Source organism: Tenrec ecaudatus, chromosome X, assembly GCF_050624435.1.
Source record: "Tenrec ecaudatus isolate mTenEca1 chromosome X, mTenEca1.hap1, whole genome shotgun sequence".
Taxonomy (NCBI): Eukaryota; Metazoa; Chordata; class Mammalia; order Afrosoricida; family Tenrecidae; genus Tenrec; species Tenrec ecaudatus.
Window position 1 is genome coordinate 111,533,908 of NC_134548.1, and position 15,459 is coordinate 111,549,366.

Below are 15,459 nucleotides of genomic sequence, written 5' to 3' on the forward strand. Positions count from 1 at the left end.
GAGGCAGAGGCCAGGCCCAGCTGCCCCAAGCCAGAAAGAGAACTGCCTCAGCCACAGCTGAGAGGGGCTCTGTGGAATGGAGAATTGTATTCTGAACTTCCCTGAACCTAAATTGCAACCTCCTATTTCCCTAATAAAGCTCATAACTGTGACTATTGTCTGTGAGGTCCGTGTGGCCTTTCAAACGAATTACAAAGCCTAGCACAGAAGCAGAATGCAGGAGAGGGACAGTTGGTCTCAGAACTGGGAATAAGTTTGCAGAGACAAGTCTGACCTCTTCCTCCCAGTAATAAGGTTTGAGCTGATGCTGAAGGTGATTCTCCCTCTCCTTCGTGAAGGTAGAGAAGGTCAGACAGCTCCACCATGGCATATTTTTTATAAAAGACTTTTGTGGACAGAGAGTTGAGAGTTGGTTCCTTAGGAATCTGAAAACTCCCGAGACACGAGAGAGGTAATGGTGTTGCTGGTTGCCATCACGTTGACTCCAACTGAGGACAGTTTCACGTGCGTAGTGTAGAACTGTGCTCCATAGGGAAGAAAACCTCCCGTGTTGCCTTCTGAAGCTCCCCTGGTGGGGGCGGGGACCCCCCAACCTTTTGGTTAGTACTATCGAACCTGTTGAGGTCACCTAGGGATTCCGAGGTGACATGAGAAAGCTAAGGAGGGCTAGGCATACAGCACTTAGGTACATTGATAATCACCAACAGATTGGCGTTTTGACCCATCCAGTAACTTTGTGGGAAAAAGCTCCTGTATCTGCTTCCATAAAGATGACAGCTAAGCCACCCCGTGAGGCAGTTCAACGCTGCCATGGGGGGTTGCTGTGAGAGAGAATCGGCTCAGACTAGGCTCCACAGTCCCTGACAAAAACAAAGCTGTGAGGTAGAAAGAAGACGAAGGAGCAAAGGTGGATGAAAGAAACCGATGGGACTGGGCTTTGTTAGCGGCGCACCACTACAATGTTCAAGTCTTGGCTCCCAGAAGCCACTGAGAAATGTGGTGTCTGTTGAGCGTTCTACACTCCTTCATAAGTCCTCAGCACAGGGGCGACCTCAGTGGAGCTAGCCTGAGTCGCCATTCTTTTTCATCCATGAGCCTAATGGAAACCCACGTGCTGCCTGGGAGGCGGTTCCAACTCCTAGCAAGCCCATTTGTCCCCGGGGCAGAGTGTGCCACCGGATTTTCTTTGTTGTAATCCTTAGGGAAGCCGATCACCAGTCCTCTCTTGGGTGGTGCTGTTAGCTGTGTTCCAGCAGCCAACATTCATGTTCCCAGTCCCGTCAAGCTGTTTGTATCACCCAGGAATGTTCGTAATATCACATGTCCCTGAAAGTAACAGAACTTCAGGAGTTCCCACAGCTTGAAAACCTGGAAAAGGACATCGAGGGCGTGTTGACCAAAGGAGGGCACATGGAGGATCGTCCTGCCAGCACCACTAGGAGTAAAAATGCACAAAACTTCAAGGGACTTTGGTCTCATAAAATTAGCGATTTTTAAAAATACCATCCACTTCATATGTGGGCAGTCACATCAACTGCTAATACCCGTATAAATTGTTGAAAATATTTTGCAGATACACTTGGAAATTCACGTACATAGAAAAAAAAATCCAATGTTTAGACCTAGCATTTACTCCTTTTGAAAATGTTGCCTAGTATATAATCAGAGCTGTGGGAAAGATTTTCATGGTGGCCTGAATGAGGAGAGGAAAGCTGTACAAAGAATCGAAATATTAAATAACGGCAGATTCACCAAAACCCCACTGCCTTCAGGTTAATTCTGACTTAGAACCACTCATAGGACAGAGTAGAACTGCCCCTGAAGAGTTCCATACTATAACATACTACCATGCGCTAGTATGTTTCCTCTCATGGGTCTTTGAAAATTCATATAATGAGATGATGTTGCTTTAGAACATAATGCAGATGGACCATAACAATCTATGAGCAGCCTTGAGAAGAGTCAAGTAGAGAACACATCGATATGCTTATATGGAACTTATACATGGATCAAGAGGTGGTTGGGCTAATGAAACATGGGAATCCTACATGATTTAAAATCAAGAATGGTGTGTGTGTGTATGTGTGTGTGTGTGTGTGGACTCACCATATGTGTTAATTACATAATCTGGTGTCAACTTGAGAATTAAAAGTGTAAGGGTGGGATCTTGCCTGTCAACCCGGAAATAGTCAATGAGACCTCTGTGTGCATGGCCTTCTCCAGAGAATTCTGGGAACTGCAGCTTTTCCTCCTTGGACGCAGGAGACACACACTCTCTTTCCTCATTCTCTAGGAGACATTGCAGTTGACAAAGTACATGGAGCTACTCCAACTCCGTGAACTGGAGAAGCCACATGGACCTACTCGGATGCCTCCAGACCTCAGAAGGCAGAGAAGCGCTGAGATGCTTACATTGCTATTGGATCTAAAGGCTTTCTACCCTGTGATCATCCTACATTTAGCTTCATTGATTGTGTTTCATGAGTTTGAAGAGAACTTTATAGATTAGTATTGTACAAAAGCGCTAATTTTGACTTATGGGCTTTTACTAGACAGGACTGGGATGCTTCCTCAATATTCAACTGCTCTTGTATATAAACCTCTTTCTTATACACATGAGTGCCTCTGGATTAGTTTCTCTAGCCTACCCAGACTAATACACCATAATTATTAAACCTTTATGTGGAGTGAATCATCAGAAAAGCTAAATTATATGAAGAAGAATGAGGCACCAGGATTGGAGGAAGGCTTATTAAGAATCTACCAAATACAAATGACAGCATCTTGCTTGCTGACAGTGAGAAGGACGTGAAGCACTTGCTGATGCATATCAAGGATGGTAGCTTTCAGTATGGATTACAACTCAATGCAAGGAAGTAATAATTCCTCCAAACTGCACCAATAGGCAACATCAAGAAAAAAAAAGATAACATTTGTGAAGGATTTCATCTTTCCTGGGTCCACATAGAAGCAGCAGTCAAGAGACTGAAAAATGTGTGGTCTTTTGTAAAACTGCTGCAGACGACATACTCACAATGTTGAAAAGCAAGGGTGCGTGTGAAAGTTGGACACTGAATAAGGAAGGCCAAGAAGAAAAGATGCCTTTGAATTGTGGGACTGGCAAAGGTATTGGAAGGACCTTGGACTGCCCAAAGGACAAACAGAGCTACCCTGGGAGAAGGACTGCCAGAGTGCTCCCTGGAGGCAAGAATGGTGAGACTTGTCTTACAAACTTTGGACATGTCATCAGGAGAGACCAGTCCCTGGAGAAGGACATCACGTTTGGTAAAGTGAGGGGCGATGAAAGAGAGGAAGTCCCCTAAGGAGATGGGTGGACACAGTGGCTGCAACTATGGACTCAAGCACAGGACATACTGTGAGGATAGCTCGGGCCTTGCCGTGTTTCCCTCTGTTGTGCGTAGGGGCACTGTGGGTAGCAACCGGATTGATGGCACCTAACAACAACAACAACATAAGGGCTGACACAATGACTATAGCAATGGGCTCCAACCTCATGACTGTGAGGATGGCGCCCGCCTTGCTGTGTTAGATTCTGTTGTATAGAGAGTCCCCAACCGTGAGTTGGAGCTGACTGGATGACACTGTGCAGCAACAGAACACTGGATGACATGGAAATACTTGAATTGCATTATAAGTTGGAAATACAGGGCTCCGTGTGGTAAGTCAATGAATTCATATGCCTGCATATATGTGTGTTAGTTTGATACTTCTGCTCCAGCAGAAAATATCACATGTAGGTGGCTTTAATAGACAGAAATTTGTTTCCACATAGTTGAGGAGGCTAGAAGTCTGAGTTCAGAGTGCTGGCTATATCGGAAGGCTTTATTTCTCTGTTGGGTCTGGGGGGCCTTTCTTGTCTGTTCTTTGGTGTTACATATGTGATGCGAATTCTAACCTCCATACTTGTGGTTATGGTCTCCCTTGGAAATGGTTTCTACGTGTTATTCTAGTGAGGCATAATTACTGCCTGTTTTCCAAGCCTTTTGCAATATGGAAAGTTTAAACGAAAAAAGCAGATCAGAGATGGGGCAAGACGCGTGTCAAGGCACATGAAGATCACTGAAGACCGGGAACTCTGAAGAGAGAAGGACCTCCTTCCAGGACTAGCAAGAAGAGAGAATCCTTCCCCTAGGGCTGGCACCCTAAGCTCAGGCTTTTAGGTTTACACACAGAGAGAGATTAAGTTTCTGTTGGTTACAGAATCTTCTGTTGGTGTTTGTGTTATAGCAGAAGTGGCCAAGACACGGGATGATCTTCCTGGCCTGTACCCTCTCCTCTTGCTATGTTTCCTTTTGGTGCCCCGCCTGCTCTTTTTATATCTCAGAAGTGACTGGTTGATGACTCTGCCTACATTGATATGGTCTCATTAATGTGACACAAAGCTTCCTATTTCCAAATAGGATTGCAGCTACAAGTACAAAGGCATAGGATTTACAACACATTTCTTGTGGGTGGTGGGAACACAATTCAATCCATATATATATATATATATATATATATATATATATATATATATATATATATATATATATATATATATGTTGTGTATATATACACATACCACACACATTTCTATGTGTATAGGTATATTTAAATGGGTTAAGCACTAGGCTGCTAACTGAAAGACTGGGGAGATAACCCATCAAGCTGTGGTGGGAGAAAGATGAAACAGTCTGCTTCCTTAAAGCTTTACAGCCTCAGACATCCTATGGGCCATCCTCCTCTCCACCATAATGTAGCCGTGAGTTAGAATCCGCTCAACAGCACTTGGTATGGATGTAAATATTTATTTGTATATACATATGCACAGTATATCCAGTGTCTTTAGGTGGTACACATGGTTAATCACTTAGCTACTAAGTGAAGAGTTGGCTATTCAAATGCACTCAGAGGCACCTTGGAAGAAAGGGATGGTCATTTGGCAATCTATTTCAGAAACATCACAGCCATTGAAAACTCTAGGGGGTTCCACGTTACACTTGGAAACAGAGCTGTGACCATTGGTTGCTGTTTTTTCACATATATATACCAGTACATATATTTATATGCATATGCATATATATGTATATAGAGACAGATGGGGGGGCTTCCTACTCCCATAAATAGTTATAACCTCAGAAACTCACAGAGGTGGTTGTATCCTGTCATACAGTCACTGTTAGTCAGTAGTGACTCAATAGCAGTGGATTTGTTTATATATATCACTAATTTTTAAATTGCCCTAATAGTCATGTTGCACACACAATATACTCATGACTATTGAATCAATTCCATGACAAGTAGAGTCTCCAAGGCTGTAATCTTGATGGAGGTTCATAAACCCCTTTCTCCCTCATAAATAATGGTGAGTTGGAACTGCCTACCTTTCTGTTTGTAGCTGAGAGCCTCACCACCATGCCATCTTATCTTCTTCTGACATAAAGTCAATTATTTAATAGAGCCCTGAGAGCCATAAGGTCTCATGTGATATGTTGTACTTTCTAGCTCCTGTGCCTGTGGTTATAACTCCATTTTGACAGGAGTCCTCTGTTATGCTAAATGATAGGATGAATGTGAGATATATTCCGAGTCTCCACCTTAGTAGAGTGTGTGAACCACGTCACCACACTATGTGGCCTTGGAGGTATGGACTGCTGAAAGTCAAAAACGACACCTCATTCAAAGCCATTCCTCTGTGTGGAAGAACCATCTTGGGAACAGAGAACTCCTCAGAGCATCCAGGGAGAAGAGCCACTCGGGAGCACGTTAGGACTGTCTGAATTGGTGGAGGCTGAGGCCAGAGGCACGGAGACCCTGAAACAGAACTAAAGATCTAGGTTGAGACCAGAGGCAAAGGCAAAGAGACCAAGAGATGGAAGAGACCAGCATCATGTTTTTCAGACTGTGAGGCAGAGCAGTGGACTAACTTTCTGTCCCATGGAAGCAGAGGCCAAAGAATCATGTGGCTGAGATTCTGTGAACTAGAGAAGCGCTTCTCAACTTGTGGGTCGCGACTCCTTTGGGGGTGGAAGACCCTTTCACAGTGGTTGCCTAAGACCATCAGAAAACACATATTTCCTATGGTCTTAGGAACCAAGACATCACTCTTCTATCAGTCTCCAGGCGGGTATGCCCACATGCAGATAAACCCACATATGAGTACCTAGCATGAAGACTATTACCCATGCTACGCCGTGCTTCAAGACAAATTTCATTTATTTGTGATTTGAAATAAATATTTCACAGTATATAATTACACAGTGATTTTGTGATTAATCACTATGTTTTAATTATGTTCAATGTGTAAAAATGAAAATACATCCTGCATATCAGATATTTATATGATGATTCATAACAGTAGCAAAATTACAGTTAAGAAGTAACAACGAAAGTAATTTTTTTGATTGGGGGTCACCACAACTTGAGGAACTGTATTGAAGGGTCCCGCCATTAGGAAGGTTGAGAACCATGAGCGTGGAGAGTGAGACTTGGCTACCAGCTGAGGAGAGGTGTTACTGGGGACCAGTGACCATATCCCTCTCATGTACCAATCCTGACTGTTAACTTCCCTAACTCACCATCTCTTAACTACCTTAATTGTGAGTATTGCTTGTGAGTTTGGTGTGACCATTGGAACATATTATAGGACCCAGCAGAGGTGCAGAGGGTTGTGAGAGGAACAGTTGGTGTCAGAATAGGGGGAAATATGGACTGAGAATGGAGGCCTGCAGGACCTCTGCTTGGTGAAACTCCTCCCTCCTGTGGCCAGAGGAGGTCAGAAACGGACTCAGACCTGTTTTACAACAGTGAATAAAATCCAGATAGTTTTAGAATTTTTTATCTCATTGTGCGTGATTCAATAACATGTATAAATTTTAGAACACACACTGAGGAATCATGAATATGAAATAAGTTTTCAAATTACTCATAGTCCTATAAAACTACTAGTTATTTGTAACTTACAAATTTTGGGTGTTCTTAGCCCCTAACATTACCTTTTGAGATGCTGCGAGAAACTGATGCTAAGTTGGAAGGGTTCTAAGTCAGGAAATGTGGAAGACAGCTGCTTGGCCAAACAACAAGAAAGGATCCCTATTTGGGTTCATTCCAAGGAAAAGTGTGCAATGGGATGCAGAAATGATCGTGCAATATCATTAATATCACACAGTTCAATGTCTGCTAAAGATAAATTAAAAAGAGTTGTATCAATACATCAACTGAGAACTGCCAGAAATGCAAGCCAGAGTCAGAAGAGAACTTAGAACAGGGATGTGATGTTCTTACTAATGGCATATGGATCTTGCCTTAAGGCAGAAGTTACCAGAAAGATATTTACCAGTTTTTGACAGTTTTGTTGGCATATAATTCACATGCATAACTGTGGTAATTACATAATTTGATGTCAATTTGTGGAGGGTTGGAGTCTAGCCTGTCAATCAGGTCATAGCTTGAAGACCTCATTTGGAGGCACTAAGGAGATAAATAGCTTGTTAGAAGAGGACACGCCCCCATTCCCTTGGAGACTCTACTGACTAGCCTCAGTCCCTTTGAGACATTCTTGTTGACAAGCAACATGGAGACAGGCTGATGGCAACCAGACCATTGGTGCTGGAGAAGCCATATAGAGACCCTTTCCAGCGTTGCGATGCACTGGACCCATGTCTTCCCACCCACTGGCCTGTGATCTTCCTGCATTTGGCATCACTGCATGTGTTTCATGAGCCTGAAGAGGACTTTATAGATTGGTATTGGACGTAAGGCCTAATATTGGGCTTAAGGACTTAATCTGGCCTGGGCTGGGATGTTTTCTCAATATTCAAATGCTCTTGTATATAAAGCTCTTTCTTATACACATGTGAGTGTCTACAAAATTGTTTCTCTATTCTAACCGGACTAACACAGTAAGCAAATGTGGTGAAGAAAGGTGATGTTGCCTGGCCATTGAAAGATAAAGCATCTGGGGTCTTAAAGGCTTGTAGTTAAATAACAGATCATCTAGTTTGGAAGCCACAAAGCCCACATGGAAGAAGCACACCAGCCTGTGTGATCATGAGGTGTAAATGGAAAGAGGTATCTGAAGTTTAGAAAAAAGCAACCAAATAGATGTGAAAGGGTGTGGATGGGTGGAGACCCAAAACCCACCTGTAAGGTAATTGGACAGTCCCTCTCCCATATTGCTATGGTTTTTCTTTTACCTCATTAATCTTGTTAGATTTGCATATATTCAGTTGTATAATTAAGATCACTCGATATATGAAAGCCAAAATTGGTAAACCTTCAGAAACAGTAATGGGATTAACACTCTTCTCACACCTGACATATGGGAAGGAGGGGAAAGAGGAGCTGATAGCTTTGATGACTGTGTAACCCCACTCAAGGGAGACAAACTACAGAATTGTATATGAATGGATATATTGGATGGCATAATATATGGAAAAAGCAATTAAAATAGTAAGGGTTTCGGGGGAGTCAGATGGGGTAGGGGATAAAGGGGAGTTGATATCAAGGAGTTCGAGAAGAAAGAAAATGTTTTGAAAGTGATTGTGACAGCTATTGTACAATAGTGCATGATATAATTGAACTATGGAATGCTATAATAGTTGTAAGAGCTTCCAGTAAAATGATTTAAGAAAATAATAAAGAAAGAAAATAGTTCAATCATCATTACAATTTTAGAACATTTTTTCCTTTCTTGTTTTCAGCATCAGCTCCCCAAGTCCCCCCAACCTCCCTTGCCACAACCCCTAAGAGGTCGTTAGTGCAGTCACTGTCTCTACAGCTTTAACTATCCTGGATTTCATCTAGGGAAAAACATACCCAAAAAAAGCAATAAGACTAAAGTAAAATAGTGGGAAAACTTCAATAAAAAGAAAGCAGAAAATATTCCTAATTAGAGCAGATTTTAAACGGGTCAAAAGGGGAGATCATATGATAATTTGTTAGCTTTTAACCAGACTGCATCTGCAGTGATCTCCTTTCCATTGTGCTCTGCATGATATCAGGGCTATTCACATCCCTGGTAGATGGTCAGAGGTGATGCACTGGAGGCCTAATCCATGTGTGGACTCTACCAATGGAGTTTGGACTTCCACTGTCATCCATAACCTTCTGAAAATGGAATGTTCCCAATTCAAGCTCTGATATTATTTCCTCCTTCAGATGGATTTTATTATGTACAATCCTTAGATCACATTGCAGATGTGCTTCTTCCATGGAGATTTAGTTGATGCCTCACTTACATGGCTGCTTATTTTAAGACAAGGTTTTAAGACCCCAAATGCTATTCTTTCTGATAGTTGTGAACCATCTAGGTTCTTCACCACCCTTTGCTATAGCACCCATATCTTCAGGGATCTCCTCATGAGCCTAAGCATCAAGCAGGGTCATGAAAAGATAAGCTCTGCCCAGTACTTTGGAGTGCTGAGGACATTTGTATGCAGACAGACTTTGCTAGTGGGCTGTTGACAGACAAAAAAAAGAAGGAACACTTTGGATTTTGAACTAGTAGTTTGTACCTGAGGCTGAAAAATTCTGGAGCTATGAGAAAATTCTCCTTTCTACAACTGAATTGTTAAAGGGAGCCTACAAGCATCCTGAATTGCTTGCTAGGTATCCACCTGGGTCCATTTGTTTAGTGGAAGTGGCAGAAATGCAACAATAAAGAGATTGATTGAATCTGGCCTCTGACACCCATGGACCTGGTTCACAGGGACTAGAGGAGAAGATGAGAGCGGGTTGACTTGTCTGAAGTTCATGGTCCTTTCCAAGGCAACTAGAGTTGTTAAGAATTTGTGAAGGGCCCATGATCTAAAGGTGAAGCAACCAATGGGCACTCTGGTGAGGCTAAGTAAGGCAGTAGTCGCCCACACTGAATTGAACAGACCCTACCAGATGAAGATAAGATTTTTGAGTCTGTGAATTGGTGCATATTGCTGTTTTTATACATATATGAGTGTCAATGTATTTGTCGATCTCTTCTACCCGGACTAACACAATAACATTCTGAGCTTAAACCTCTCTGTCTTAAATTTAACTGCCCCAAGAAGTCCCCCTGAAAGCCATTTTTGAGTGGACCTTTTCAGAGGAGCCCCAAGGACAATAATCTAAATTTAATACTGAGGAACTTGTCTGTAGGCATCCACTGATCACAGAGACATGTATAAACACATTTTGTTTGGTATAAACCCTATTCATGTAGGAACTAGAATCCTAGCAGCAATACTTTTTGACTTATTCTTCTATATAGTGAATCAGTTGACCAGTTAATATGAAGTCAATTCCAACTCACAGTGGCCCTATATGTATCACAGTAGACATGTATCCCATACGGTTTTCAGTTGATGGGTTTTTTTGAAAATAGATTGTCATGCTTTTAATCTGAGGAATCTGTTGGTAAGCTCAATTGCCAAAATTTGGTTAATATTTGTGACACCCAAAGAATCTTTTGAAAGTCAAATTTGCCTTCATATTCAATAACCCCTTTCACATATATAATAATAGTTTAGCAAATAGTGATCTTTATTTCTAATATAAAAAAGAATATACTGTAAAACCTGATATAGAAATACAGTCAGACCCCACAGATTTTTTGACTTTGGCTACAACACTGTCTGTGATGGAGAATGGAAAAAGGGGGAAATGGATGATATTTGTGTTAGTCCAGGCTAACTAAAGAAACAAATCCATGGAGACTCATATATGTATAAGAAAGAGCTTTATATAAAAAGCAATTGTATATTGAGAAAACATCCGAACCCAGTCCATAAGTCTGATATTAGCCCATATGTTTGATACTAGTCCATAAATTTTCCTTTAGACTCACGTAGCACATGCAATGACGCCAAATGCAGAAAGATCACAGGCCAGTTAATGGAAAGTCTGGTGGATCCAGTGGTGGTGCAAGCATCTCAGCACTGGCATGGGTCTCCATGTGGCATCCTCATCTCCAGGGCTCTGGCTCAATTAGCATAGCTCCATGTGGCTTTTCAACAGGAATGTCTTGCAGAAAGTGAGTGTGGGTCTGGCCTCTGGTGAGCTATTTATCTCCATAGCACCTCCAAATGAGACCATCACGCTGCGATTTGTTTGACAGGCTAAATTCCACCTCTTTGCAAGTTGACAGGAGATTATGTAACTGCTACAATATTAAAGATCTAGTGCTGGATGAACAAGTGTTAATAGGTGGCACCAAAACCGACAGAAACCTTGATGGATATGGATTGTGCAGGCAGATAGGTAAATAGTCTTACATGCTATGGATTGTGCTGGCAGATAGGTAAATAGTCTTATATTGGTTACCTCATACATCTATTAATAACCCTGAATGATGTAAGAATGAATTTGTGGACTTCACTTATGTTTCGGCATGTACGTTACAGCAAAAATGGTATTATAATATAGGTAATATGTTTGAACTTCTCCTTTTTACTTAACAATACATATTGGATTCATTCCATTTAGCAAAGTCATTCTGGGACCACTTTTCATGTCACATAGTATTCTGTTACATGAATGATACATCCTTTTAAAAAACAAATCCCTTTAAGAAACGTTTAGAGTGTTTCCTTTTATATATTACTAAAAAATCAACTTGCCATGGTACACATTTAAGTAATTTCCATTTTTTCTATTGGGAATAGTGCTACTATGAATATGGGTATACCTATATCTATTCATGTCATGACTCTTATTTCTATAGGATCTATACCAAATATTGGGATTGCTGGGTCATATGTTTTTTGTGCCCAACTTTTTAAGGTAGCACCATATTGTTGTCATGTATTTTACAGCAGTGTATGAAGGTTGCAATCTCTCCACAGACTTGCCAGCGTATGTATTTTTTTTTGGGGGGGGGGTTGAACTTGGCTATTAACACTAGGGTGAGATGATAACTAATTTTTGTTTAGATTTGCATCTCTTTAATAGCTGATGATCACGAGCATTTCTCCATCTGATGTTTGACCACCTGAATGCTTTCTTTGGTGAAGTGTCTATTCATGTCCTCTGCCAATTTTTAATTGGACATAGTTGTCATTTTGTTATTGAGGTGTTGATATTATCTATACATTTTAAAGATTAGTTTCTTTGGTCTGTGTGTCCTTTTGGATGAAATATTTGGAAGAGTGGATAAACAGTGTTACATACACACAATAGAATGTTAAAGAATAGCACTATGTGAAAGAATAATGATGTCTCCTCCTCCCATGTGTCCCCATGCCTGCTGCCTTGCTTTTAAGCCAAGTCTAGCTTAGTCTTCCCACATAAGAAAGGGGCCAAGAAGCTCCAGGAAACTGAGATGCAGAACTTGGGCTGACAAGTCAGGGCAAAGGGGGAAACAGAGCCACTCTGTGTAGGGTGAGAAGGTCTTGGCATCTAGCAATAACTGGCTGTTCAAGATGAATGAAGTGCTGGTGATGGCCTATGGGAGCCTGGTGTTTGTACTGCTATTTATTTTTGTGCAGAGGCTAATCATTGGCTTTGCAATGAAGGGAATCTCATGTCTATGTGGGACACTATGCCCCCAAGGATCTAAAAGATGAGATAGTGATGTTCAGTTATCCAGCCTTGAGGATATCAAGTACGAAGCCCAGCTCATTGCAGATGAGGATGTCAGACTGCTACACCTGGAAACCCAGGGACATCAAAATTGCTACAACTATCTGTGCACGATGAAAGCTCTGGATGCCATCTGTGTCTCTGAGATCCCATTTCATGCTGAAGAATGGCATCCAGGTTCTCTGAGGGGCAGGAATTTTTAATATACCTGCTAGATCCTCAAAACACCAGTACTCCTTTAAGGGCATGCGCAAGACCCTCATTGATACCCTGCTTGATGGATATGAGTCAGCCTGCTATGGGGACAGGGGTCTTTGGCCAGAGTGAGTACCTGCGCTATAAAGAGGTGCTGACTGAGCTGGTCACCGCAGTCAAAGCATAAAGCGAGAGTTCTCAGTGGCACCATCAGTCAGCAGCCAAAAGACATTACCCTGTCTCCTGAAGTCTCTCGGACAAGCATCCAGGTGAGATAACTCCCCTCCAGTCGGAGGAGTAAGCATGGCAAGCACTTTCTCCAACTGAAGAGCTTTACAGACAACTATAATCCAGTGGAGAGTATTCGGAAGGAATTGAAAGATTCGGACTGTTGACTGAGCCAGAACTACAGTGTGCATGCGGGGCAATCCTCAAGCTACCATCTAGCTTGTAGGCCTGGATTCTGTTGCCCAAGGCTCCTGACGTGTACAGAGCCCATGCCTGGAAGCTCTTGGGGGATTTTTCAGAAAAAAAGAAAAACAACTAAACTGTCTTCCCACTGGCAGTTTTCTGGAGTTCATTTGTTACTCTTGGTGCTTCTCTCAAGCCTTCCTGAAATATCCTCACCTGCCTTATTCAAGACTCTACTCTGAAAGGTTAGAGTTGAGATGAGGGTGCTTGGTGGCTTCCCTTCCCACCCTGTTATTGTTACAGGTACAGGGGATCTGCTTTAGGTTTGGGGCATCTCAAGTTGTTGGGTGGGAGAGGGAGACAGGAACTGGAAGGGCAGATTGGATGTGGTGGTGACTGGCATTTGAAACAGTTTACCCTGCTGTTCCACATCAACCAAGATGTATTGCTGCACACCTCTTCCTAAAATGTAAGGATCTGCCATTCCACCTTCATTCCATATTGTTGTGAATAAATTGATTAAAAGGAAGTGTTCTGATAGCCTCATATAATGCTACCCCTACTACTTTATTGGGGATATGATAGAAAAATGGGAAGAAGTTGCTTGTCCTAAAAAGTCAATGTACTGATCTGACATTATAATTTGGTTATTTAATAAAATGAAGTATTTTTTAAAAGAATAATGATGGATCTTCAAAACAGCCCCTAATATGGATGAATCTGGAGGGCATTATGTTGAATTAAAGAAGTCCATCACAAAAGGACAAATATGCTACAAGACCACTTATTTAAAAGTCAAGAAATGGTCTTCCAACTTTAAACAAGGTCTTCGAAGGTCACTTGGAGTAGGAAGGGTAAGGCAGAGTAATTGACTGTCTATAGGATAAATACAGCAAATTAAGTACAACAGAAGGCAATATACAATAAGTGGGTAGGGGCAGCAAAAATTGTGGGCACTACAATCAATGATATGAAAAAAATGTGTATGAATTAGTGAATGGAAAACCGATCAGCTCTAGGAAATTTTATACAATTTACAATAAAGAGTTTACAATAAAAAGTTGTTCTTGCTAAATCAATTTACATAACTGTTATAGTCACTCTATTTAATGAGGGAGCATTTTAGCATGGTAAATTCCCATAAAAGGAACTGTTATAAAACATGTATTTTAAAGTTTTGGTATTTTCCCAAGAGACCTCCGTAATGGTCGTACTATTTGATATTCTCAGAGTGCACTCAAACAAATGCCTGTTTTCCCATAGCCTCACCAATGGTATATAATTTACATTTAAAAATTTTTCCTAAGTGCATAGATTAAATGTTAACTTACTACTGTTTTCAATAAATATTATCTAAGCCTTTGTTTAGATTTTATTGTATGATTATTACATACTTAATCTAACCTGTTTCCTCTTGTAAACCACTTAATTTTCTCTAATTATTCCTATTAAAATGTATGTATCATTTTCCTGTTCTTCATTTAAAAGTTTTCCTATGTAAATTTATAGTTGTTAATGACAACCTATACAGCAAAACATACACCAATTCCAAAGTTACTATAAGTACAAGTCAGTGACATTGATTACACCCTAAGTTGTATAATCATCTCATTATCCTTTTCTGAGTTGCTCTTCCCCATTAATTTAAATGCACGGGCCCCTCAGGTTCCAATCTAAATTTTTGAGTTGCTGTTGTCAGTTTGAAGCCACACAGATAATTCTTTAAAAAGCACATTGCTCAATACAGACATTTTTTACTAGTTAAGTGAAACTACTGCTTGGTTTTAAGACTTCAGGGACATTTTTTCGTCTACAGTTTAAAAGTTAGCTCAGAGCAATAGCTTCAGGGGTTCATGCAAACCTCATGTATCAGAATCCTATGGAATCTTTGATGAAAATGTTCCGTAAGTGTAGCTGGGCACCCTCCAGATTTGGTCTCGTGGGAAAGCACCCATTGTTCATGTAGGCAATTAGCCACACATTCTATATCCTCCTCCTATTCCTGACGCTATTTTATTCTTTGTTGTTCCAGGCTAATAATATGTTGAATATCTTAATAGTAGTTTTCTATTTCTACAATGTGGAAATATACCATGCATACAGTTTGAATTGTTTTAACAAAATTCTGATGCTTGCCTTCTTTATTCTCTGGCAAATCCATCCAGTAGAACACTAGGGTAGTGAGAATATGCACATATAGCGCACAGGTTTGGTGGTTTCTCTGCTGTTTTCTAGAACAGTTTTTCCTCATTCTCTCACACCATTGCTGCTCTTCACTCACAAGCTATCTGTGTAGTC

At 41.1% G+C, this 15,459-nt stretch overlaps 1 pseudogene; it reads right to left on the bottom strand.

Moving 5' to 3' along the window:
• LOC142433643 (retinoic acid receptor RXR-gamma-like) overlaps positions 1-13,645 on the bottom strand; it is a 36,312-nt pseudogene extending 22,667 nt beyond the window's left edge.
• Between the last annotated feature and the right edge of the window lie 1,814 nt (positions 13,646-15,459).